We start from the raw sequence: 27,613 nt of genomic DNA, 5'->3' as shown, positions 1-27,613 counted from the left end.
GAGAGTTGAGGGGACACATCTGCTAGCATCTTTAGCATCTTATGGGTGGGGCAAGGACACTGCTAAGCACCCCAGTGCACAGGACAGCCCCCCACCCCCACACACCAAAGAATTATGTTGCTCCAAATGTCGACAGCGCTGAGGTGAGGAGATTTCACAAACACAGTCCCCTATTAGTCACTTCTTATATTTACCTTTTCTTTTTTTGAGATTTACCTTTCTTTTTCATTCAGGGCCGGTCTCAGTGGCTCATGCCTATAATCCCAACACTTTGGGAGGCTGAAGTGGGTGGATCACTTGAGGCCAGGAGTTTGAGACCAGCTTGGTCAATGTAGTGAAACCCATCTCTACTAAAAATACAAAAATTAGCCGGGAGCGGTGGCGGGCGCCTGTAATCCTAGCTACTCAGCAGACTGAGGCACGAGAGTTGCTTGAACTTGGAAGGCAGAGGTTGCAGTGAGCCGAGATCGCAGCACTGTACTCCGACCTGGGTGAGAGAGCGAGATGTGGTCTCAAAAAAAAGGGAGGGGGGCTCAGGGGGGCGCACTCTGTCACCCAGGCTGGAGTGCAGTGGTGTGATCTTGGCTCACTGCAGCCTAGACCTCTTTGGCTCAAGTGATCCTCCAACCTCAGCCTCCTGAGTAGCTGGAACCACAGGCACATGACACCACGCCAGGCTAATTCTGTTTACTTTTTGTAGAAACGAGGTATTACTATGTTGCCTAGGCTGGTCTAGAACTCGTGGGCTCAAGCAATCCTCCTGCCTCAGCTTCCCAAAGTGCTGGGATGACAGACATGAGTCACCACACCAGCCCAGACTCACCTTTCGACCAGTGTCAGACTCTAGCGGCACAGGGTGTGTGGATTAATCCACACCTCATTCCCGGAGGCAGGTCTAAGGTGCCGCAGCGCGTCCCGCACACCACTACCCTGGAAAGTCCTGCACACGTGAGCCGCCACTCCCCTCCTGTTCCTAAACAGGAAGGAGCTCGAGGAAATGCAGCTTCGAGTGCTCAGGAAAAGGGCCGAGTGCCCTGTGGCGTGGCCGGGCAGAAACAGGAAGCTATGCCGCCTTCGTGGCTGATCTGCTGTGGAGACCACACTCCCCACTCAGAGCTGCAGCCGGGCACAGGAGGGCTTCACTGGGTCCCACACGGGAGCAGGGAGGGGGCGGAACGTGCAGCTTCTCGCCCAGCGCCAGATAGAGCTGTTCGCTCCTGCCTCTGCTCTAGCTTACTTGCCTGGGGACGCGTGCCCTCCACGCAGCGTGTGGCATATGGCCATTTCCTTTTTTTTTTTTTAATTAATGAACTTTACTTTTTAGAGCTATTTAGTTTACAGCAAAATCGGGTGGAAAGCACAGAGTTCTCGACATCCCTCCACCCTCCCTACTCCCAGGGTGGCTGTCTGTTACAACTGATGAACCCGCCCTGCCTCTTCATTATCAGCTAAATCCGTAGGTTACATCAGGACTCACTGTTGGTGCTGTATGTTCTATGGGTTTTGACAAGTGTGGAATGCCACGTCTCCACCACTACAGTCTCATACAGAGCAGTTTCACTGCCTTAAAAATGCCCGTGCTCTGCCTGTTCATCCCTCCCTCCCTCCCAACCCCTAGTAACCACTGATCTTTCTTATCTCCGTAGCTTTGCCTTTCCCAGGATGTCACCGGGTGCAATCCTCCACAGGCACGGCCTTTTCAGATTGGCCTCTCTCTTAGTTGTATGCATACGAGCTCCCCGGTGTCTTTTGACTTGGCTTGCTAGCTCATTTCTTCTTAGTGCTGTAGAATAATACTCCATTGTCTGGGTGCCCCACAGGTTATTTATCCATTCGCCTACTGAGGGACACCTTTGCGGCTTCCAGGTTGTGGCAATTATGAATAATGCCACTATACACATCCATGCGCAGGTTTCTGTGTGGACGTAAGTTTTTTTAACTCCTTTGGGTAAATATCAAGGAGCATGATTGCTGGATCACAGGGTGAAAGTGTGTTTAGCTTTCTAAGGAACTGTCAAAGTGTCTTTCAAGGTGGCTGCACTGTTTTGCGTTCCCCCAGCCGTGAATGAGCGTTGCTGTGGCTTCCCACCCTCCCTTGCATCTGGTGCTGAGTGTCCTGGGTTTGGGCTGTTCTCATCGGTGTTTGATTTACAATTCCCTGACAGCCATTTGTTTTTAAGCCATATTTACTTTAAGATCACACAAGACCAATCTTTACTGTGAACCAAAGTCTCAAAATGTCCCATCAGGAATCCCAAATGACACGATGTTCTGGTGGCACAGAGAACCTGGGCCAGGTCGATATGAAGGGAGGACACCCCAACTTGCCCAGAAGACAGGCTGACAAACACTGTCCCTGTAGTCCGGCCTGACACGACAGCGCCAAGTCTACCCTGGGACAGCAACATCTCCACGCGGCGCGCATTACGGTCTAGAGGGAGCTTCACAGCCGCTTTGTCACTTGCCGCCGCCACATGGAGACCCAGACCCAAGGCGGCAGGAGACACGCTAGAGCTGGTCTCCTACAGCGGACAGGGAGATTCCAGGTCCCTGCGCGGAACCTGGGCTGGGGCTCAGCCGACCCGCGTCTCTATTGTTCAAAGCGCAACCTTATATCCCTTCGGAATCCTTTAAGGAGCTCAGGTGCCTCCTTGGTTGGCCTAAGGGCCTATCTGCTATTTCACAGATACATGCATCTTCCGGGTGGTGCCCACCTCAGGGGCACCTGGACACCTCAGACAGGGCCATCAGGCATCCTGGGGCCCCACTCTGCTCACCAGCCCCCATGAGAACTCAGGGGCTGCCTCTGTCCTGCACAAGCAGTGATCCAGAGGACCCGGGCCATCAACATGCCGGGCGGTTCCCACACTTGAACTTCTTCATCAGGTGGTGGGCTGCTCTTCAAGCTGGAACTGAAGTCTCATTTAGGCATTCTTTCACTCATTCAAAACATTCTCTCTTTTTTATTTTTTAGATGGAGTCTTGCTCTGTCACCCAGGCTGGAGTGCAGTGGTGTGATCTTGGCTCACTGCAACCTTTGCCTCCCAGGTTCAAGTGATTTTTCTGCCTCAGCCTCCCAAGTAACTGGGACTACAGGCACACGCCACCATGTCTGGTTAATTTTTGTATTTTTTGTATTTTTTTTTTTTTTTTTTGAGACGGAGTTTCGCTCTTGTTACCCAGGCTGGAGTGCAATGACGCGATCTCGGTTCACCGCAACCTCCGCCTCCTGGGTTCAGGCAATTCTCCTGCCTCAGCCTCCTGAGTAGCTGGGATTACAGGCACGCACCACCATGCCCAGCTAATTTTTTGTATTTTTAGTAGAGACGGGGTTTCACCATATTGACCAGGATGGTCTCGATCTCTTGACCTTGTGATCCACCCGCCTTGGCCTCCCAAAGTGCTGGGATTACAGGCGTGAGCCACCACGCCCGGCCAAAACATTCTTAATTGAACTCCTACTATGTCCCAGGCACCATCCTAAGTGTTACAGATGCAACAGAGAACAAGAGTGATTCCTATTTTCAAGGAACCCACAGTGTTATAAGTGCCCAGGAGATTTTGGGGCCAATGATATGTGCCATAGGTGAGTGAGTGCAGGATGCAGGGGAGCCTGCAGAGGGGCCTCCAGCCCCATCTGGAATCTGGGAAGGCTTCTCTGAGTAGGTGACATCTAAACAGAGATTTGAAGAGTGAATAAGAGTTAGTCATGCAGAGAGAGAGAGAGATAATGGGGAGGGGTAGGTTAAACGGAGCAGCCCTGCTAGGGACTTTACAAGAAACTTCTACACCCAGACAGGAGTAGCTCTGCCCTGCAGGAAGGTGGCTCTCTGTGGACACACCATGGAGGCCAGTGGGTGGTGGCAGTCAGCATCCCCAGCTTTCTAGGCCTGAATGGATCACAGCTGGGGAGGCCTTTGGCATAGCGCCAGAAGGCTGGTCCCAGCAGACTGGTCTGATTGGAAAAATCCCAGGGGGCAGTCAATTCAACAACACAACCAGCACCCATGCACACACCCGGCCCCAGCAGACCCTATATAATAGTCCCTGGGTCTCGTGGACCCCGGTGTGCCCACTAAGGTGGGGGCTGAGCCCAGGGCACACACATGTGGCTGATTTGCCAACCTGCCCACACACTTTCTCACTACCCCAGAGCATAGGAGCTGCTGTCGCCAGACGAAGCGAACCTTGCACCCTTCTAACTGAGCTGGATTTGTTTTTCTTCATTGCAAATCTACTGTGGCAAAGGGAAAAGCAGCCCAGCAATTGCACAACGTGCTCAGTCTGCAGCTCTGAGCCCCAGGCACTCGTGCAGTTCAATCTGCAGAGCTTTTCTGAAGTGATTCTAATTCTTGTCTGGACCTCCAGGTGGACTCGGGTCGGGGAGTCCACCCTCCCTACAAGAGGTCATGCCTGACCTGGGGGAGCTTTGATTCCAGCTTAGCGGGGCTGCAGCACAGCCAGTGGGGACAGACAGAAAGAGCCACTGGTTCTGAGTGCGCTCAAGCCTCTCCAACCTCACTTTCTTCCAAACCCATACCCTCATGAATGAACGACTCTATACTTAAACTATAGCGCAAAGCCTGCCTTTAGCCCTGTGAAATTTCATCTTATTTTCAGCTCATCCTTCCAAGTAACCAGAGACTCTGGAATTTAACAGCATTCCCGTTTTGCACCCTTAGCCAATCTGATGGACATAACAGGGCTTATAAAGCAGACGGTAAAATTGCTGGCAGGGTTAAGGCAAAGCCTATTCAGAGACATCCAGTGGTCATGGCTGTCCCATCACTCAAGGCCTTGGAGGCCAGGCCATCAGACTGTCTGCACAGCCATCTAACTGTCCCACCACTCAGCTCCCATTGCAGAAGGGTCAGCCACGGCCCTCCGGAACTTGGAGGGCTCAGTCCGTAGCTCCTCCCACAGCCCAGCCCAGCCCACCAAGAAAAGGAGCCAGACCTGTCCATCACCCTCAGGAGCCCCATGGGCCACCCCCAGAAGACATGGGTGGGCTCCCAGCACCGCCCATGGAATGTCGCAAACGCCTTCCCTCCACAGTAACTTCCACAAGCAACACCTCGCTCATCCTCACGATTTTGTGGGAAACCAGTAGAGAGGGACGTTTATAAGCAGAAAAAGAGAGACACAGGTTTCTGGAAGGCTGCAAGGCTGACTTCAAATGCAGTCTTCAGAATCACTCACTGGCCCAGGTGCACGACTGTGGGCCTTCGAGCTGCAGACTCAGAGACACTTCTGGCTGACGCAGGCAGAGTGGTTGTGTAGGGAGAACACAAGGGCAGTGTCTGGTCCCAACTCCCCACTGTGCCCTGATGTCTCTGGGGAGGGTATAGGGGGGTGGCCCTCCATGAAATTCAGGGCTGAAATGAATCACATCCAAGTCCAAAACCTTCTGGGACTTGCCATTAAAAGCTATGCTTACGCCGGGCGCAGTGGCTCACGCCTATAATCCCAGTACTTTGGGAGGCTGAGGTTGGGTGGATCACCTGAGGTCAGCAGTTTGAGACCAGCCTGGCCAACGTGGTGAAAACCCGTCTCTACCATAAATACAAAAATTAGCCAGGTGTGGTGGCAGGCCCCTATAATCCCAGCTACTCAGGAGGCTGAGGCAGGAGAATCACTTGAACTTGGGAGGCGGAGGTTGCACTGGGCGGAGGTTGCACTGAGCTGAGATAGCACCACTGCACTCCAGCCTGGCAGACAACAGTGAAACTGAGTCTTAAAGAAAAAAAAGTTATGCTTACAATTTTTTTTTTTTTGGTACGAAGTCTTGTTCTGTTGCTAAGGCTGGAGTGCAATGGCGTGATCTCAGCTCACTACCACCTCCACCTCCCGGGTTCAAGCAATTCTCAAGCCGCAGCTTCCGCCTCCTGAGTAGCTGAGACTATAGGTGTGCGCCACCACACCCATCTAATTTTTATATTTTTAGTAGAGATGAGGTTTCACCATGTTGGCCAAGCTGGTCTTGAACTCCTGATCTCAGGTGATTTGCCTGCCTTGGCCTCCCCAAAGTGCTAGGATTACAGGTATGAGCCACCATACCCGGCCACAAATAATTTTTAATGACATAGGAAATGAAATGATATGGTCTTAAGTGGAAAGAAAAAGTGGGACCTGAAACAAATACGTAGCATGTCTCAATTACAGCACGGGTCTCCCCGCCTCACTGTAAATGAATACTAACCGAAAGAAATGAACCCGTGTGTCTGCTGTGATGATCTCTGAATTGTAGGATTATGCATTATCATTTTGTCTGCATTTCCCACATTTTCTACCATGAGGATTTAGCATCTATAACCAGCTCAGGTGCCCAGCAAACAGCAGCCTCTCTCCAGTCCCTCCTGGAACATGCAGGGCAGCCATGGACTGAACGGTTGTGCCCTCTCCTCAAATGTGCACAGATGCCCTAACCCCGACGGCCATGGTGGTAGGAGGCGGGGCCTTTGGGAAGGAATTAGCTGGCAGTAAGGTCGGGAGAGTGAGGCCCCCATGATGGTATTAGGGTCCTTGTAAGAAGAGGAAGAGGCTAGAGCTTGTTCATTCCACAGGAGGACACAGAGGAAAAAGCCACCTGCAAAGCAGGAAGAGCCTTGATCTAGACCTCGTGCCTCCAGAGCTGAGTGTCAGTGTCTGTGTTTAGGCAGCCGGTCTTCAGTGCTTTGTTATGGCAGCTGGAGAGGGCTGAGGCAAACACCCTCCTTTACCGGGACAGGAAGTAAAACTAGCAGCTGCAACCAAATCTCTCTGACCCCCACAAGCCTTGGAAATGTTCACTGTGCAAAGGAGTCCCACACTTCCCTTCAAAGCAGTCTATTAAAAAAAAAAGCAACCACCAGGCACGGTGGCTCAAGCCTGTAATCCCAGCACTCAGGTAAGCCAAGGTTGGCGGATCACCAAAGGTCGGAAGTTCGAGACCAGCCTGACCAACATGGAGAAACCTCCGTCTCTACTAAAAACACAAAATTAGCCAGGTGTGGTGGTCCATGCCTGTAATCCCAGCTACTCAGCAGGCTGAGGCAGGAGAATCACTTGAACTTGTAGGCAGAGGTTGCAGAGCCAAGATTGTGCCATTGCACTCCAGCCTGGGCAACAAGAGGAAAACTCTGTCTCAAAAAATCAAACAAACAAACAAAAAACCCAAAACATGAAACCACCTTTCTCCACTTTTTTGGGGCAAGGTAGTTGCAGAGTCCTGACTCTGGAAGATGCCGGAGAATCCAGGCGCTGGCACCTTCCTTGGGTCCCGCCACATCCTAAACCCCATCAAGAACTGAAACCCAGACAGGTGACCCCAGGAGGGCCAGTGTCATCCCGTCCTCCAATGTCCGGCCTGTCTTGAGGTCGCAGGACTAGAAATTACCACCTTGGTCGCCTTCAGCCAAAGTCAGGACCCTCCCCACCTCTCCCATGCCCTCAACCAGCATCTTTCCTGCCTCCAGTCCTCCTTCCCCACACTCCCTGAAATGCCCTCCCTGAGCCTGCCCCGCCCCTTAGTGGCTCGCCATCCTCCAACGCCCTCCCTGTGCCTGGCCCCCCTGGGTGGCTCGCTGCCCTTGAATACCCTCCCCGTGCCTGGACCCCTCGGTGGCTCGCTGCCCTTGAACACCCTCCCTGTGCCTGGACCCCTCGGTGGCTCGCTGCCCTGGGGTGACTCTGGATGTCTCTTTATGTTTCTGTGTTCACTGTTCGCACTGGACTCACCGTTCCTCAACAGAACACCCTCACAATGTTTGTATCTCGGTGCCTGGCCAGGGTCTGCCCTCAGAGTGGATGCTCAGCCAGCACTGCTCAGGAAGTGCCAGTGCGGGGAGGTGGGCAGGACATGGGAGCCGGGGGGGCGTCGGGCACTGCCCAGAGATGGCAGGGGGCTTCAGAGGTGGCGGGGCCCTGCCCGCAGAGGGTGGAAGAGTGTGTGCAGGCAGATGGTGCGTGAAAGGACAGGGACAGGGGTGTGGTCGTGACACTCAGATGGCAGCAGGTGGGCATGGCAGGTCCCTGTGGCATGTGAGAGCCATTGACTACGTTGGTGTCCAGAAAGTTGGGAAGATGGCAGGACGCCAGTTACGTCCGTGCACTATCCAGACACATTCCCAGGTGAAGTGCTGCTCGTGTAAAGCAATGGAAAAGTGCCGTCGCAGGCCTGGCTGTGGGCAAGGGTGCGTTTGCTCCTCTCAGCCACCTTCCACCTGCTATTCAGGGTGGCTCGGCCTGCGTGGCAGCCTCCTCACACCTCTCAGCAGCGCTTCTAGAAGGAGGCAGCCTCAGTACTCAACAGCAGGGTGTTCATTGAAGAAGTCATGGTGCACACCCAGGAACAGAGTATTGCCTTCACATCTGGGCCACAAAGGATGATTTTAATAAAATGGGACTACATATCTGATTAATTATTATGTTAAATAGGTTACATTACAGTATGTAAAAATATGTTTATGGCAAACTTAAATAAAATATGCATTTTGTGAGACTCAAGAGATATAAAGGCTGGCCACAGTGGCTCTCACCTGTAATCCCAGCACTTTGGGAGGCCGAGGCGGGCAGATCACTTGACGTCAGGAGTTCGAGACCAGTCTGGCCAACACAGAGAAACCCCGTCTCTACTAAAAATACAAAACTTAGCCAGGTGTGGTGACACGTGCCTTTAATTCCAGCTACTTGGCTGAGGCGAGAGGATTGCTTTAACCCAGGAGGTGGAAGTTGCCGTGAGCCAAGATCGTGCCACTGTACTGCAGCCTGGGTAAGATCCAGTCTCAAAAAAACAGGGATTTTTTGTAAAGTCAAGTTTATTAAGGTATACTTTACACACACTAAAATTCATCTTTGTAGGTGTACGGGTCACTGAGTTTTAACAACTTCAGCACAAGTCTGAAATCTTTTAAAATTCCATGTTAATAGATGGCTACAGCTAATGTGTTAGTCTGTTTGCATCACTATAAAGGAAGAGCTGAGACTGGGTCATTTATGAAGAAAACAGGCTTAATGGGCTCACAGTTCTGCAGCCTGTACAGGAAGCACGGTGGAGCTAACGATCGTGGTGGGCAGCGATGGGGAGCCACCGTGTCACATGGCAAGAGCAGAACAAGAGAATAGGGAGGTGACGCACTCTCAATCGACCAAATCGCTCACTCATCACCAAGGGGGAGGCCCAAACCATTCATGAGGATCCCCAGCCCTGATCCAATCACCTCCCACCAGGTCCCTCCTGCTACTCTGGGGATCACATTTCAACATGAGACTCGGAGGGGACACGAATCCAAACCACATCAGCTAATATAAATATTGTATCTGCAGCTACGCTCTTGAACTATTTATTTATTTGAGAGTTTTTCATCGATTCCTTCGGGCAGGGAGGGAGCCAGCGCCTGCTGAGTGCCCGCCATGCAGAAGGTGCATCACGGGGGTGCGTTTGGTTTCACCTTTTCCTCCAACTCTCAGAGAAAGGCATTATCCCTGTCCCTGTTGTATAGTGAGGAAACTAAAGTCTGGACATTATGTAACCTGTCCCAGGTCACACGGTTGCTAAGAGGACGATCTGGGGCTCAAATCTAGGTCAATTCTGACTTCAAAGTTTGCCACTCTGCAAACAACAGCACCGGAATGTGTGTTCTTGGCTAACCGCTTTTCTTCAAGCTTCCTAAAGGACATGAAATGGGAGTGGGGGTCGTACCCGTGCCCCCCTGCCCCGCCGACCGCTCTGATGCACGGAAAGCGGCTGCTCCACAGCTGAGGGCCCCAGGAAAGCCCCCCCCCGCGCCCTGGGAGGGGCCTCTGAGTGTCCAGGCGGGAGAGGCTCCCACGTCAGCCCTGTCCTGCCTGGTGAACTGCAGGGAAGAACAAAGCGCTGCTAAGTGGAAAAACAAAACCAGGTTGTAAAACAGTAGCTAAGGAATGAACCCACTTGCAGAATCGTATCTATAGGAATGTGTGTCCAGGCAGGGCCGGCTTGCGCAGGGCAGACTGTACTCCAGCGTTCCCTCTCCCGCTGGGACTGCGGGGGAAACGCTCTCCTCCCCTTCCCCAGCTCTTTTCTCTTCTGTGAGTTTCCAGGATTTCTTCCCTAAAGACAGCTGAGTATGGGAGAGGTCTTCAACTCCTCTGCAGGCTCCCAGCTCCCTGCCAACGCCAATCCTCTGCGGCTGGCCCAGGGAATTCTCTCATGACATGGCCCTCACCACCCCACCCCTCTCTCCCTCCTTCTGTCTAGTCAGTATTTTAAATCACCTATTCTCTGGGTGAAGAGGACAAGGCGTCCGGCCCATGGAGTCCTCCACTCTCCACTCTGGTCAGGAGATGCCAACAGCCAACATCAGCCAACAACAAGCAACAAAAGCGATTACAGGCAGGGGCGTGCCCAAAGGCAGCGATTAGGGCACCTCCCCCACGCGTGGGGTGGAACTGCTGCCTCCACCTAAGTCGTCTCTGCCGGGGCCCGGCTCAATCCCAGGCCCTTTCCAAGAAGGCTTCTAAAACCACACGCTGGATTTGAATTAAACGCACCTGTGTCTGCTCCCTGTATTTCCAGAGGGCAAGGTCTGGCTCCACTGCACCTCTTGCCCTGTCCCCAGCACGGGCCGGCAGACAAGATGCCTCCCGGTGGGACCATCAGCTCCCTGAGGGCAGGCTGGGTCTCCTTGCATCCTGAAGAGGAACAGCTGTCGCTGCAAAAGCCCACAGCAAAAATAAGAATGGTCAACAGGAAATCTTATAACGCAGCTGCCAAGACTGCAGCAAAACAGAAAGGCCAGAAGGCCGGACACCACCGCGCGTGCCTGTGTGAGAAGACGACCACGAGTGATTTTTTTTTTTTTGCCCTGTATTTTGCCAATTTTCTGATATGTTCTTATATAACTCTTAAAATAAGTGTTTTCTGCAGCCCGTTGTCCCCAGGGCTCTGGCGTTCTGCCCCACTGACCACAAGGACTGAGCCTAGACTGGAGATTCAAGACTCGGGGGACTCAGGACACCCAGAAGGAAGGAAGAGCCAGCAGCATTCGGAACCCCGAAGGCAGCGGAAGCCACAGCGCTGTCTGCGGGGAAGCAGGCGGGCCGGGCCGGGCCATCAGAGCTCCAGGGCCAGCCAGCCATGGGACTAGGGGACTGAGGACTTGGCCAGGATGGACTTTCCTAGAGGCCCAAAGGAATAAAAACAGACCTTATGGCCCAAACGCATCATCAAGTCCACCCCGCAGGAGCCTCTGTGATGGCAGGGTTGTCTGGCCCAGAAGTTCCCAAGGGCCCTGAGTTCCAAAGATTTGCCCTTGTTAAGACCCTTAGGGATAAAGTGGACAGACCCCAGGGTGGGGGCTGAGCCTCCCACCGCATGAAGACCGCATGAACCTCGGCAGTGGTGGTGCTGGTGGGCTGGGCTGGGCTGCTGGGGGAGTCTGTCTGGTTCCAGAAGGCTAAGGGCCAGGTGAGATGGGGGAGCTTCTTGAGGCTGGAAGGTGGAGGCTGAGGGACCCCAGCTCTTCAAGAATAAAGAAGCCTTTCATCCTTGCCTTAGAATTCTGAAACATTAAGGAAAAAAAAAAAAAAACCTCGGCCCAGGGGATTTTGTGTCTGATATCATCTATCCTGAGATCCGCTCAGCACCCAATCTCCGGTTTCCAGGAACATTTCTGTCACTCGTCACTTTCAATGACTTTAAATTTTAATTTTCTATTAGTGAGTTAAATGGTGCTGCTGATGATACCTCCGGGCCTCTGCCCTCCCCTCATGTCTCATTCATGGAGAAGCAGGACGGCACCATGAACTGGGACCTGCTGGGGGCTCAGGCCCTGCCCCTCCCACTGCTCCAAGCCTCAGTTTCCCCACCTGCCTCTCATCCCAAGCAGGGGATCTTACCACCTCCCTTGCCTTCGAGCCCCGCTGGCCCAAATCGGCCCAAAGCCACTCTCCTTCCCAGGGAAACCCCTCCCTCTTTGTGGCCAGTGTAGTTATAGCAACCCAACTTATCCCTCCTGCCGCTGCAGGAAACCCCTGGCCCTGGTCAGAGCTCTCAGGCTACTGTCCTCACCCACCCTGCACAGCTGCATGGCTGAGCCTCAGAACGCTGCCCCTGCCCAGGGCTCAGGCCAGTTTAGAGGAGAGCCAGGAGTGCCTGTGAGTGAGGGCCCCTCTCTCTGGACCCCTGCAGGGCTGACCCCTCCCTCTGGGGGCAGGAGGGGCTGAGTCATGCAGGCCAGAGGAGGGGCTTTTGAGGCAGGAGGGGGTCGTAGTCCTGGGACCCAGTGCCTGGCCACCTTCTCCAGAACTGGCCACAGTTTTTGGGTCAGGGAGTTGTCTCCTTACACACCCACAGGCTCCAGGTCCTGTCCTTGGGGCAGGGAACAGGAGCAGCTGTCACCATCTCCACAGGTGACAGCCCTTCTGAGGAGCAGAACAGGTGTGCCCTGCTGTGCCTGACAGAGAGCAATGGGATCGGGCAGGTGGGGAGGAAGAATGCTCAGGCTGATCTCGGCTGTTATGGGAAGGCGCGGCGGGGCGTGGGGGCTTCAGGGCTCGGCTGCTGGGCTCTGCCTTGATGATGCCACTTGCCCCACAGTGTCACAGCTGTACGCTCGCCTGTCTGCCACCACGACCCAACTGGGAGCTCCAGGAAGCATCGTGCTTACCCATCAATGTGTCCACCGCATTGGGCACAGTATCCAGGATGTAACAGGTGCTTCATAATTGACAGAAGGCACGGAGTGGGTGCTCCACACACTCCTGTGACTCAAACAGGGCCCCATGGGGCTTCCCCCGCCGACAACCCTCCTCCCCCACCTTAGTCACACAGCTTCCTCGCCATGGCTCAGGACCCGAAGATGCGATTTTTCTGATCTTTAGCCACGGTTGAGGAATGACAGAAATAAAGCAACATTAAAACCAGACCGGACGGTGAAAGCGCTGAACTGATACGTATTCACTGTGCACCCAACGAGTAAGCAACGTGGCTCTCAGGCTTTCAAATAAGACAAAGACTACCACTGTGTGTATTCCTTCATCTGCAAAAATAATCAGGGCAGAGAAAAGAAAGGATGTGCAACGCCTGTAAGAAAGAGAGAAACATCCGAGGTGCCGGTGAGGCTGGAGGAGGCGGCTGGGCCCGCTGGCTTAAGACTCCTGCACAGAGCCGGTGAGCAGCAGAAAATCCCCCCAGACAAAGCCAGACCCCCCAAGGGCCCACGTTCCTCCGTGTCCTCCCTGGCATGCTGCCCCCTGGTGGTGAGATTCCCAGAGCACGCCAGGCCCAGGGACCTTTCCAGGAAGGCCTGGGTCAGGTGTCTCGCTGGTGCTCAGGCAGCCTCCCCTAGGAGGTGACCGGGAACCTCAGAGGGAGGACAAGGGTGTGGAATGGAAGGCAAGGGGAAGGCTGCCCTGGAACAAAGGCAACGGTGTTGACGCGTCGGGGAGACAGACGCAGTTTCTCCAAACCGTCCCCTCTTCCCACCGCCTGACACCTCACTGCAACAGGACACGCGGCTCTGCGGGACTCCCAGGTCAGAGCCAAGGTGAGGCCACACCAGGAGCTTCCTTCCCAGATGGGGCCATCCAGCCAGAGACCCCCACCCCCGCCGCCCCCTGGGCCTGCACCTGGGCCCTCAAAGCCCAGGTGAAACTCTGCTTTCAGAGGACACAGAGAAGCACAAGGTGAACAGGGCATGATTTAAGAAAGGCTCTTCTCGGAGAGCTGGAAAAGGGTCAAAGACAGAGGGCAGATGTGGACACGAGCCCGGCTTGTCCACTCGGTTCTGGGGGCATAGTCACCTCCAAGGAGACGACATATATTCCCACTGGCATTCCCCTCCAACCCCAGTGGCCAGCCAGACCCACTAACCCCAACTGCAGATGGCAGGGCCACACAAACCACACGCCATCCCAATCCCACCCCGCCTGACACCAGGGCTCCACCTCTGCCTCTCCAGGCCCCAGTAACACCCACCTGCCCACTGGCCTCCTGTTTGTCAGCTCCATGATGGGTCACCGGACCCTGCAGCCTGGAGGTGCCAGCTCTGCCTTGAATCCCGCAGGTGAAGGGGGCTGCCCCGTCACACGACCAATTCTGTGACAACCTAAGATGGGCCCCTCTACCTTGGCGATGAGGAAACTGAGGCCCACAGGGATGAAGAACAGCCATAAGCTGGTGGAAAAGTTGGAATTTGAGCCCAAGTCCTCCCAGAACACTGTTGCTACCTGGGAGCCCCCAAGACCCCCAGGAGCAGGGCACATATCTTTGGGATTTTTCACAGCTGTACACCTGTATGGCTCACTCCGAAACACACCCCTGGCAGGCTCCTGTGCCCTGCAAAAGGCCAGAGCCAGCAGTGGCCCCATCACCTGGAGTCTGCCCTACATGCGCTGGCATCATGGGCAGCCCTGCCTGAGTTCAGCTCACAATTGCCGCTCAGTTCCACGTGTTGGGCCCTGCTCAGCGAACCAGACAAAGCAGCTGGCCCTCGGCCAGCACCTCCTCTGCTCCTCAGAGCCTCTTCCTACCTGTATCCAACTAAGTGTTCCCCGGAGAGCCAGCAGGATCTGCACATGAGGGCTTAGGGCTTGTACGGGTTGGAACAAAACAGGCCAGTGTCAAGCCGGCCTGGAAATGCTAACCCCAAAGTCTTCCCTACTGCCAAGTCCAAGCCCGCACCTGCAGGTAGGCATGGTGAGCGCAGGCTGCTTCTCCCCACCCCACCCCCACCCCGCAACATACACCAGTGTCCCACCTGCTCCATGACTGATGGGAATTAGATTGGAAGAAGATAAAAGCAGAGGCGATTGGGGAAATGGGAAGGTAGCCACTACTGAAGAGAAAGGGAAATCCAGGAATGAGGGTGGAAAGAGGGTGTGTGGATTAGCCAGGCGTCCCCAGTGGGCCCATACAAAGCAATGCGTAGACTCCACTTGGGCAGAAGGCCAAGGCCAAATACGGTATCTGTGTCCCCGCCACTCCTGAGGCCTAACCCAGCACATTTCTTGAAGATAAGTGGGCCAGGTAGGCGCCTGCACGTTGAGATAAGGGCTAAGTATAGAAGGAGAAAGTTGTTTTTTCCGGAACGTTAAGAAGCACATTTCAAGGAGTAAGGAGGTCTCAAGGACATGCTGGGGGCAGCCTAACGAGGCCACAGCCTTTTCCCTTTTCAAAATGACAAGCTGAGCTTCTTAATGCAGAACCAATTCAGGCCTGGTTGAGCCTATGCCTCCTTTGAGCTCACTTTCAGCTTTCCCTAGTGGGTCACACACCGCATATTCATTATTATTTGATTAACAAGGAACTGATGACAGTTTCCAAAGGACGAAGTTAGCTGGCTTAACCACCACCTCCTCCAAGAAGGCCTCAGAGATGCCCTCTCGGTTCTCCGCTCCACTCAGGCTGCCCCTGAGCCCTATCAGAGCCCACCTCCCTCCGCCTGGAGCCCTTTCTACTCTTGAACTTGGTCCTGCATGGGGCAACTGCTCACGAATGCCGTCAAATGGGCCTGAGCTATGAAGCAACCAGGAAACCGGGGCTCAGGCCCAGCTCCACCAAGTGTCCGCACCCACCTTGGCCCAGCCTCCGAGGCCTGCAGTACTATGGACTCGGAGGCGGACATTCCTGCAGGGCCTCTATAGAGTCTGCAGCTGCACAAGGCCAGGGAAAATCCCAAGAGAATTCCCCCAGCGCTGGAGGAAAATCCTAACTAGCCACGAAGGCTGCTGAAGCCATCACAACCTCTCACAAGGGACATGTGAGCCCTGAGGTCGACAACCTCTAAGAGGCAAGGCAGGAGCACAGAAATCAGGCCACAGGCATTGTGCGACTTCACAGCGGAACTCACTGGCTCCTGCTCCCCAGCACCACCGAGCTGGAGGGGGATCCCTCTGCTGCTGCAGCCACCATCGGCACAGTGTTTTCAGTCTGAGAGGGCTCCACGATGTGACGGGCAGGTTCCAACTGGCCCGAGGCGACAGGGAGTCCTGAGGCTTTCCCCAGTCCTGGGGAAAAGCCATCAGCTGCCGCCAGCTTGGGAGATGTGCTTTTGGGAAAACCAAGTCACCACAGCATCACCTGCTGTCTCTCCCCACTCGGTTTAGATGTTGGCTAAGAAAACGAAGCCGGTTATGGCAATGACTTCCAACAGATACAATCAAATAATCTGTTCCTGGATTCTGCAAGCACTGAAATGTCGGTAATTCAATTCCTGAAATGCCATTTTGGTGCTGCCGGAGCAGGCTGCAGAGAAAGCTCAGTAAACACACGCATCAGTTCAAACCCAAACACACACCCACTGACCTTGAGCCCCGGTGCCCGGCGTTGTGCTGAGAGGTCAGCTCCCCAAGGGCAGCCACCACCAGACAGGGCCCAGGAATGGGCGGTCCAGGAGGGAGGCAGCGGCGACCGCAAATAAATATTGACAACGCTGCAGGAGGAGCGCTGCTGGGAAAATGCGGACGAACTGCACTGAGCTCAAGGAAAGAGTACTCAGTGTGTCTAGGGGAGTCGGAAGGCCCCCAAGGGAGGCTCGGCTTACTCTGTGATCAAGTGCCAGGCTGGGGCTGGGAGCTGGGGACACAGGGAGCTGGGAAGCACCCTGCCCTCAAGAAGCTCTGGCCTAGTGAATGCAGACACACGTGTGCTGGCACACACACACACCTGCACATGCCTATGCACATATGCACACACACATGCACAAACAACACATGCATATGTACACATGCCCACACATGCATATGTACACACACCTGTACACACCTACACGAGTGTATGCATATATGCACACACAACTATATCACACACATGCACACACCTACACATGCGTATGGACACACATGGAAACCCTTGGAACTGATGTCACCATGTGCACACACATACACACATGTATGCACACATGCACACACATGCACACACCTACACATGCATACGGGCACATACACAGACGCAAGCACACAGGCACACAGGCACACAGGCACACAGTCCCAGGGCAGGCAGGGTAAGGGTCACAAGAGGAATCCTGAAGACCCCACATTTCATGGGGCTCCAGGGCCGGGGGTGGCCCCAGGGACTGGTCAGCAGTAGAGGCTGCTCATCTCCGAAGCGCTTGTCACCCCTCCTCTCCAGCACAGGGCGCATGCTGACATCAGTTCCAAGGCTTTCCATGGGAGTGTTTGATGGGACTGTGATATGGGACAAGGCCTTTTCTGGCACTTTCCACAAATTTTTGCTGGGAAGCCTAAAATTTACATTTAAACCAACCCGTGGGATGACAGTGATTATTGCTGTTATTATGACTTTGCTTTACACATTATTATACTTTCTGAAATTTACAAATTTACAAATTGGAGATTAAAATTTTGGTTTAAAAATGCCAATAGGCCATAGTCACTCACGCGTATAATCCTAGCACTTTGGGAGGCTGAGGCAGGCAGACTGCTTGAGCCCAGGAGTTTAAGACCAGTCTGGGCAACATGGCAACACCCCATCTCTACAAAAAATTAGCCACGCGTGGTGGTGCACACCTGTAGTCCCAGCTACTCAGGAGGCTGAGGTGGGAGGGTAACTTGAGCCTGAGAATTTGAGGTTTCAGTGAGCCGTGATCGAGCTTGCACTCCAGCCTGTGACAGAGCAAGACTGTCTCCAAAAAACAAAAGCCAACAAAATTCCCCCTTAAAACACCACCACCATCTGCCCATCATCCATATATTAAATATCTAACTGTAAAAAGTCTCAGCCTATTTTGAGAAATGAAGCCACCCTCAAGTCCCAAGCAGATGACAATAAACTGGAAACGCAATGGGAACTCTCCAGACAGAACAATCTCCCTCGGACTCCCCAACATGTCTCGGGGTCACATCCAGGTCCTCTACCCAAGATGCCTCCTAGTCTCTGTCAGGCCATCTGAAAGGTGTCAGATCAGCCAGGCTAGCAAGGGCAGGGTCAGCCTCACTGTGGGATCTCAGGCAGTCTCCTCGTCCAGTCAACATCCTTGTCATCACACACCGAGGGACCTGGCATCCCCACCCCAGGAAAATCCCGGGCCCACACAGCCCCCTAAAAAAAGGTCACTATACGAAACACACTCAGAGCTGTCCCTGGCTCCAGCAGCCTTGGATCTGCAGTGAAATCGCTGGTGCCTTCACTGTGCTGTGGTGGGAAGCTCAGAGGTGAAGGTGCAGAAAGCCTGTACCATAGAGCTCCTGGTGGAGAAGACGGGAGTGGAAGTGCACAGTGCAGGGAGCCCGGGACTGGGGGGCTGAGGCAGGCGCCAGAGAAGGTCTCCAGACCAAGCTGAGCTGCTGGGGGCGGGGGGCAGGGAGGGGCGGATCACAGCCAGCACTGTGAGCTTGGTATGGGTAGGGTGGGTCTCCTGATGCCAGACAGATGTGCTCTTGGAACAGCTGTCTGTGAAGCTCATCTGGGAACCAGATCTTTATTTAAAGCAAGTTATGGGGCAGGGTTTGGTGGCTCACACCTGTAATCCCAGCACTTTGGGAGGTCAAGGCAGGTGGATCGCCTGAGGTCAGGAGTTCGAGACCAGCATGGCCAACATGGTGAAACCGTGTCTCTACTAAAAAACAAAAATTAGCTGGGCGTGGTGGCAGGCAATTGTAGTACCAGCTACTGGGGAGACTGAGGCACAAGAATCACTTGAACCTGGGAGGCAAAGATTGCAGTGAGCCGAGATTACACCACTACACTCCAGCCGGAGAGACAGAGTGAGACCCTGTCTCAATAAATAATAATAATAATAAAATAAAGCAAATTATGAGATTTTGCTCCTAATGGGGCCCAGCAGTGAGTGCCTCCTCAAAAGGCGTGCAGCCCTGGTCTACATCACGTCTAGCTGAGCTCGGTGGGAGGCCGAGGACATGCAATGTGGATGCAGCACCCAGCAGGTGAAGCTTGCTCACAGAAAGGCAGCAAGAGGACCCCAACCCAGAAAGCAGCAGAGCTGGGTCCAGTCCGGGGGCCACCCGCACCCCTTCACACACCCACTTCTCCAAGCCTCGTCCCTGAAGTGAACACAGAAAGGCCCACCCAGCTGGGTGTAGAGGCCTGAAGGAGGGTGGGCGGGGACCACCAAGCACCTGTCAGCTGTTGCCACATATTAGGCTTTGAAGCAGCTAAGTGGGGGAGGTGTGCAGTTGGGGATTGGACGGGACGTCATCACTGGGCTGAAGGGGACCCATCCAAGGTCAGGTGGGAAGAGAGACAAGGGCTCCTGGCTGCAGCCTCTAAGAGAAGCCCTCCACGGGAGACCCACCTGGCCCTCCCCAAGCCTTCAGCCTGCTTTACCTCCAACTCCTACACAGACTCCGAGATGTCTGTTCAAACAGCAGGTACCTTGCCCACCCACCTCAGGATGCAAGTTGTATTTATTTCCAAGCACACGCCCCAGAGGAGGGGCTCAGGCTCTCGCAAGTGCCCGCCACCTGGAGGCAGCTGCACAGTGAGGGCACCTGCTGGATGACCAGGACCCCATCCATCCTGGAATGCCACCTAATACCATCTGAGCAAGGTCAGAGTCAGGGGCCTAGACTCCCTTAGGGGCCTCCATTTCTTCTCCCATAGATGAAGTGGCTAAGTTCAGAACTCAGGGCGGGTGGTGTGGACACTCTCTCATGGAGGATGGAGTAGGGGTGCATGAATCCCTTCCACCAAGCACCTAGGACTCTGGGAGATTTTCAGGCTGGCGGCCAGAGGGATCAGGACACGCACACCTGGTGGCACCTGGGTGACACCACAGAGATGCATAAACCAGCATTGCAGAAGGCCTGAAGTGGGTAGGGCTCAGGGAGGAGGGGCTTGGTCCCTGCACCTCAGAGAGGGAGAAAAGGACATAAAAGGGAGGAGAGCTGGCCGGGTGGAGTGACTCACACCTATAACCCTAGCCCTTTGGGAGGCCGAGGCAGGATTGTTGGAGCCCAGAAGTTCAAGACCAGCCTGGGAAACATGGCGAAACCCCATCTCTACGAAATATATGAAAATTAGTCTGGTGTGGGGGCGTGTACCTATAGTCCCAGCTACTTGGGAGGCTGAGGTAGGAGGATCACCTGAGATGGGGGAGGTCGAGGCTACAGTGAGCCATGACTGTACCACTGCAGTCCAGCCTGGGTGACAGAGTGAGACACTGTCTCCAAAAAAAAGAAAAAAGGAGGCAGGCCCTTGGGGGCCGGGGAGGGGAGTTCCACAGAAACCAGCCTGAGGGAAGCGGTGAGGATCTCCCCCGGGACTTACCCGATCAGCCTCCTTGTGCCCCACACAGCCTCCAGCCTCTGCCTCCCTGGCCATTTCCGAATTCCAGGTCACTGGCCTTGGGGTTCCTCCCTTCCCTGGCGTCAGCAGTCGTACCCAGGAGGGTGGGGGAAGGCGGGGGGCATCGCTCTCATCCCTCGGTCCTCAGGGCTTTGGCCAGTCCTTACTGCTCAGAAAACACATCTCAGGTTCCTGGAGGGAGCCCCAGCTGTCAGGCACAAGTGGGCTCTGGGCCCAGCTCCCACACTCAACCCCAGGCAGACATCCTGGCTCTGGGTGCTCTCCAAGACCTCTGCCACCTGCATGCTGGGAGCCTGTGCACCCACGCAGAGCAGGAGGACAAGGTCACTACCACCTCCAAGGTCACTACAAGCTCCTCCCAAACGGAGGCCTGGAGGCCCTAATATAACCCACTCCCAAGGTCCACGCCTCCTCCAGGTGGCCTGCCCACCCAAGCTGGGACTACTGCCCTTCCCAGTGGGGCGTCCCACACCCTCCCCCGCAAGCACCCTGAATCACCAGGAGCAACAAAGGCCTCCCTGAGCACCAGCTGAGTTGCTCAGGGCACTAAACGCTTACCACACGGTAGGCAATCTGATAGTCCCTACAACAGAATGGGCAAGATTGCCACTGTGACCAGAGAACCAAGGCTCAGAAATGGGAAATGACTCATCCAAGGTCACGCAGCCCACACGAGGGCTGGAGATCCAAAACAAGCCAGGATCCCCAGCCTTGCTCTGCCCAAACTGTAGCTGGCCTCAGAGCCGCCTACAGAACCTGTTTAAAATGCAGATTCCCAGCGCCACCCTAAAGATTCAGCTTCAGCAGCTCTGGGATGACCCAGGAATCTGCACTTATGCCTGTGAGCTCCCCAGTGGTCCTGATGGGAGGAGGCTTTGGGTCACACACTTTCCAGAAACATGACTCCCCAGACCTGAAATGCCACGTGTATAGGGTATAGGCAGAATTGTGTCAGAGGATCCCGAAAGGTCCCTTCTGGAAGCTCCTACAAACAGCCAAGAAAGCCCCGAGTTTCTTCAGCCGATTCTAGTCATCGGAGCAGCAGAAATGGGGGTGCTGGACGGGAACCCCCTGCTTGGCACTGCCTGCAGCTCCTGCCCACCCGTCACACCGAGGAACTCCGGAGTCAGAAATACTTTTCTTGCCATGGTGTGTGGCAGTGGCCTCATAAGAGCTGGAGGGGAATCCCTGTCCCACCACTCTGCCCCCTAATGCATTTACAAAATATAACAACCCTCCCGTCTCAAGCCTACTTCAGAAAAAAAAAAAAATCAGATCCAGTATGGGTTAGAGTGAGAATGGGTTTTATTTTTTATTTTTATTTATTTATTTATTTGAGATGAGGCCTTGCTCTGCCGTCCAGGCTGGAATGCAGTGCTTATGATCATGGTTCACTGCAGCCTTGACCTCCTAGGCTCAAGTGATCCTCCTGCCTTGGCCTCCCAAAGTGCTGTGCTTACAGGCGTGACCCACTGAGAGAACCATCAAAGGTACACCTAGCTGTGTGACTCTGGGAAAACCACTTTCCCTCTCTGGGCCAGAGATTACCCAGTCCTACTGTCCTCTGAAGTCACTCTTTGCTCAGGAATGGTCCAAACTCATCCTCCCTAACACAGGCTACAGCTGTGCTAAAGCCACAATTTAACGCAATCCAAGACCCCGGGCTCCTACCTGACGCAGGGGCTTCGGCCTCCCTCCTCAGCGTCTGGGCTGGGGAAGGTGCCAGGAGAGCCCCTCTATGAACAGACTCGCATTTGGGATGGCCCCAGGGCTGCCCTCCCTTCTCTCCCAAAGCGGCAGAAATGGGATCCCGATCTGCAGATAAGCAGCCTGGAGCTGATATGTCCCCAGCGAGGCTGCCAAGTGGCGGGCTGTTACAACAGAACACCTCGAAGGCGTCCCCCACCGCCCAGCTCACCTTTCCTCTCCTGAAGGAACGAAGCAGACATCTTCCTTCCCTGCTCTCTCCTCCTCTTGCCCAACCCAGCCCCCTGCATTCCAGGGGTCTGTCCACAGGCCCTCCCTGCGTTGCTGTCCCCCACGCTCCTGCCCCCCACCCCGGGCTGCCATTCCAGGACTGACTGCTGACAGCTCATTCTCGATACCTGGGTTCCAAAGTGCCGTTTGCCTCCATGAGGCTGGCACACAGCAGACGCTCAGTAGACTCTGGCAGAGCAAACCGATGCAATGGCAGCAGAGTCACGTGAACCAGCCCCACAGCCCTGCCGTCACTTACTAGCTAGCTGTGTGATCTTGGGCATATTACTTAACCTCTCTGAGTCTCAGTTTCCTCATTTTAAAAGAGAGATGAGAATCCCAATTCATAAGATTATTGTGAGAATCAAATTAGCTAATGTCAGTCACGCACGGCGGCTCACTCCTGTAATCTCAGCACTTTGGGAGGCTGAGGCAGGCGGATCGCTTGAGGTCAGGAGTTTGAGGTCAACATGGTGAAACCCCATCTCTACTAAAAATACAAAAATTAGGCAGGTGTGGTGGCGGGTGCCTGTAATCCCAGCTACTTGGGAGGCTGAAGGAGGAAAATCGCTTGAATCCGGGAGGCAGAGGTTGCAGTGAGCCAAGATCATGCCACTGCACTCCAGCCTGGTTGACAGAGTGAGACCCTATCTCAAAATAAAGAAAAGAAAAAGAAATTAGCTAATGTGCATGCAAGCATCTGGCAAGCTTTCAAGAACTATGGAAACGTTATTTATGTTATTATCAAAAGATAATGGTCGCCTTATGAGAAACCCCAGCCCTCTGACGTGTTAGAGTAATACTGATAACATAAGAAGGGCTTTAACACATATGCACACAGCTGAGGAAATCAGTTTAAAAGAATTAATGACTCATCCACCTCCAGTCCCTAAACATGGCTGGTTTCACAAGAACAGTGAGAAGATAAGTCCTCAACTAGACAGCGGGGATCTGTCAGGACTTTTCACTGGGATTTTTCCCTTCCAATCATTTGAAGGCAGTTAGGGCGACTGATTGAAATTCCAGAGACAGAGCAAAACAAAACATGCCTTATCTGTGCACTCTCCTCATTAGACCATGAGCCCGAAGTGGAAACCAGCCTGCTCTCTCTCTTGGATCCATCCATCCCCTCCGCCCCCCTCTACAACAATTGCCTGGGATCCCCCAAGAGCCCAACCACCCACCCGGGAGCCCACGGACTCGCCTGAAAAACCACGCCTGGCCACCATCTAACACTGGGGTGGCCAGACACGCCGGGCTTTCCAGGGCAGTCTCACCTGTCTCCTCTAGTGTGGAAGGAAAGGAGTCCCCCAGCCAACAGGCTCAGGACCCACGTCCAACCATGTCATTCCCACGGACCCCAGCCCGCAGCAAAAGCAAGGCACACACCAGACACCCAGAAGACTGTGGAAAGAATACTGCTGGACAGGCAGACAAAAGCATATTCAGAACCTCCAAAGGCTCGTGGTGAGAAGGAGAGAGACAGAAAGCCGGGGGAGGACGGAGCAAGCAGGCCGGCCAGGATGGAGAGGAGAGAACAGAGAGGTGAGAGAGTCCCCGGTTAACTTTGCTGGAATGGCTGCAGGACCCAGGCCTCGCCCTAGGACAATGGCTGGTTTCCTGTCACAGAGGATTTGTTTTCCAAAGGAATGTGTGATAAGATTAAGTTAAGGCCGGGCGCGGTGGCTCACGCCTTAATCCCAGCACTTTGGGAGGCCGAGGTGGGTGGATCACCTGAGGTCAGGAGTTTTGGATCAGCCTGGCCAACATAGTGAAACCCCATCCCTACTAAAATTACCCAGGTGTGGTGGCAGATGCCTGTAATCCCAGCTACTCGGGAGGCTGAGGCAGGAGAGTTGCTTGAACCCAGGAGGTAGAAGTTGCAGTGAGCTGAGATCGCACCACTGCACTCCAGCCTGGGCAACAGAGGGAGAATCCATCTCAAGAAAAAAAAAAGATTCAGTTAACACCCACCCAGCAGGTGGAGGTTCTGTTCTGTTTCTGCTTCCATTTCTCCATCTTCCATATTTGAGCACTCATTCGCTTTGTGAGAGAAGAAACAGGACATCAGGGACTCTCCATGGCCCTTCGGTTCACCCTGCCTGGGCGTCCAGGGAACTTCTCTGTCTCTTGGATAAGGCTCCTGGCACCTACTGCCTGGAATTCTCTTCCCCAGTGGTGCACCCCTCCCTTGCCAGCCCTTGGAAGCTGCAGGAGGATCCCCGACACCCTCTACCCAGGAGGAGCGAGGGTCGCCCGCCTTGGCCCTCCAGCAAAGCTCTCCCCAGGCCCTGAAGCCTGACACCCCACACAGTGGGGAATGAATGAAGGAATGAGTGAGTGGCGGGGCTGCTCAGCCCACATCAAACCTGGCGGGTGCTGTGGAAGGAGGCAAAGGGCAGATTGGGAGTGTGGGAGCTGAGGGGAGACACAGCCTGCTCTGAGAAGGGCATTCCCTGTGCCTCCACGGACCGCAAATACACCCATAAAACCGCCACCACCATGGGGGATGTGGGCATCCAGGTAAGGCCCCTTCCTCAGAGTGGAGAGGTGCTGGCCTGGCCTGGCCTTGCTGCTGCCCTTCAGGAGATGTGGTCAGCCTGCGTTTGGAGGTGGGTCCACCAGCCACTGAGTGGGCCTGGAAGGCCACCAGAGCTTGGTCCTGACACAGGGACGACCCTTCCTTCCCTGCAGCCCTGGGCTCTCAAGAGTTCCGGGCTCTCACTGAGGCCAGGACCCCAACTTCATCCTCCAGGCCACCTGGGAAGTGGGGTCCCCGAGGGACAGAGAGTGGAGAACTGTTCCCTCTGGGCCAGCTCTGCCTCTAACCTTGCCGCTGTCACAGAGGCCGGGAGGGCCTGCAGGGTCTTTCCTCTGGGAAAAAAGACATCTCAACTTCTTAATCTCTGCATTAGATTCTCCTGGCTGCAGGGGCTAGAAGGGACAACAGAGGTGAGAGAAACCAGGCGACAGGGAGCCACTAACCCCTGCCAGCCTCGGGGTCCAGAGAGCCACCCCAGCCCACCTCACCCTCACCGGGCCAGCCTGCAGCAAACACAGGCACACACCAGACACCCAAGGACACCAACGGAGTGGCCACCAGGAATGCCAGAAAACAGCAGGAAGATGTGGCTGTGAAACGGGAAGGGTTCCCTTGTCACCCCAGCAGGGTGTGCAGTGGGGGTGAGGCCTGCTTCTCCAGTGCCCCGCTGCTCAAACCTCTCGGGGAGCATAGGGACGGGCAGGCTGTGGGGCTCCGACCCGATGGCGGCGTCCAGGGGCGAATGTTCACAGCTGTAGGCCTGGCGGGCGCGTGTCACAGGGTGCTCTTTTATTTTGCCATCCACAGGCGGCTTCTGTCAGCTCAGTTAGACCCCTGCCTTATTATCACAAGGGCAGAGGGCTTTCTGTATGCCCAGTTCCTGCCTTGGTGTACCGGAAGAACCGGCTCACACGAGGGCCTGGAGAATGAGTGCAAGGTTTGATTGAGTGGAAGTAGCTCTCAGCAGATGGGGGAGCCAGAAGGGAGATGGTTTTCCCGACTCTTCTCCGACCACTCGCTTCGGCCAAACTCCACGTGGTTCTGCTGGTCAGCGGCCTGCCAGCGCTCCAGCGTCAGTGGTGTGCTCTTTCCCGACGTGCTGCCCTCAATGTCTTCTCGACGTCCAGCCACTGGTGTCTTCTTCCACCCACGTGTTCCTCTCGACGTCCAGCCGCTTGTGTGTGTGCCCAGCTGGGTCTCCGGGTTACTTTAGGCACAGGATGGGGGGGTGGCAGGCCAGGATGGTCTTGGGAAATGCAACATTTGGACGGAAAGGCAGGAGTGCCAGTCCTCACCTAGGGCCGTGGGCACAGGACTGGGGGTGGAGCCCTCACCAGGGACCCGCCCTTCTTCTCTCAGCCCTTCCCTTCCCCACTTCAGCTGGGAGTTCAGGACCAGTCTGGGCGACATAGTGAGACTCCCACTCTATTAATAAAAAATAATAAAAAAGGAAGAAGCAGCTGAGATTGTGACACTACTGATTTCTGCTCATTTCCCACCTCATCCTTCCTATCACAGACTAGGGCCTGACAGCCTGATATTACCACACATCTATCCTGTTTATTAAAGTGGGGCCAGGATCATCCAGCCATCGCCTTCTCCTTCTTCCAGCAATTCCTCCAGGCACGGGAGAAAGGTGCCCGGCACCAGGGCTGCTATACAGCACACGGCTGTGTTGAGCTCTTGAAAGGAAGCCTTCAGGCAGGGCTGGGGTTTCAGCCCTGGGGCTGGTGCAGGCTCAAGGTCACAGCCTGTTTCCCTTGGGGGATCCTTTGGTAAAAGGTGACCTGGGGGGGCCGGGCATGGCCCCTTCCTTCTCCCTTCCCAGCTGCTCCTGCTTTCTGGCACAGCACACTTTTCTTTCTTTCTTTTTTTTTTCCTGCCTAAAGAAGTCACTGCTGCTTCCTAACAGAAGGACAGTTGTGTTGTTACAGTCGGGGATGGGATTATGTAGGGAGGAAAAACATGCTTTCTTGATTTTCTTCCACAAATTGCAGGTGGGGAAACGATGCGAGTAAATAACTGTTCTGCACACACCTCGTGGGGAGGGAGGTCGTGATATTTACAAGAACGTCAGCTTTCTGCTGGATTTCCATTTAGGGGGATCTAATAAAGATGCAGGAGGCATTTCTGCTCTTCCTACCACACTGCTCAGAGGAAACGCCATCACAGGCGACAGTGTAAAGCCAATCAGAGCAGAATTCTGCTAGGGCCGAGCCCCATTGGGTCCACTCCTTTAGCAACCCCCTGGGGTGGTTCCCGGGCCCCTGCCACGGCTTCCCCGGCTGGCATCAGCACCACACACAGTAAAGACGTGGCCTCAGATGAAGAGGTAAGATAAACAGTGCAGAAGAACAGGGAGAAAGCACGGAGGAGTGGGCTGGGCCAGGGGATGAGAACTTTGCCATGTGGCCGTCACCTGCTGCTGGCTGGCCTGGCTTTGTGGGTACTGCACACCTCTCACGTCCCACCTCAGCCACCCTCATCTTTACTAAAAGGAAGCTGTTCCTGGAGAGGACAGCGCCAGCCCTGAGGTGGAACAGACGCTCCTATGCCATGCCTGGACCGCATCACCTTCTTTTTTCTTTGACACAGAGTGTCGCTCTGTCACCCAGGCTGGAGTGCAGTGGTGCAATCATAGCTCACTGCAGCCTCAACCTCCTGGGCTCAAGGATCCTCCCAGCTCAGCCTCCCAAGTAGCTGGGAGCTACTTGTGCCACCACGCCCAGCTAATTTTGTAATTTCTGTAGTGATAGGATCTCACTATGTGTTGCCCAGTCAACCATCACTATTGTGAAACAGTACAGATGCAGATATGCAGCTGGGATTTGGAGACGGGTGTTCCTGCA

General features: G+C 54.5%; 1 protein-coding gene across 11 annotated transcripts in view; it reads right to left on the bottom strand.

The window, feature by feature from the left end:
- HPCAL1 (hippocalcin like 1) overlaps positions 1 to 27,613 on the bottom strand; it is a 121,023-nt gene that overhangs the window by 38,787 nt on the left and 54,623 nt on the right. Inside the window, exon 1 of one of the 11 annotated variants that reach the window (XM_012438838.2) lies at positions 23,500 to 23,517. The exons of 6 other annotated variants lie outside the window; for them this stretch is intronic. The gene's annotated coding sequence lies outside the window, so the exon portion shown is untranslated. Of the gene's footprint in view, positions 1 to 823; positions 842 to 8,516; positions 8,535 to 10,509; positions 10,528 to 16,264; positions 16,336 to 23,499; positions 23,518 to 27,613 lie in introns of those variants that run through there. 4 more of the 11 variants (XM_012438830.2, XM_012438835.3, XM_064363844.1 and 1 more) reach the window with 4 other exon arrangements.

This window comes from Aotus nancymaae, unplaced genomic scaffold (genome assembly GCF_030222135.1).
Source record: "Aotus nancymaae isolate 86718 unplaced genomic scaffold, 86718_ANA_hifiasm-v0.15.2.pri h1tg000057l, whole genome shotgun sequence".
NCBI classification, from domain to species: domain Eukaryota; kingdom Metazoa; phylum Chordata; class Mammalia; order Primates; family Aotidae; genus Aotus; species Aotus nancymaae.
The sequence above is the reverse complement of the archived record's forward strand: the minus strand, read 5'-3'. Positions and strand labels throughout refer to the sequence as shown.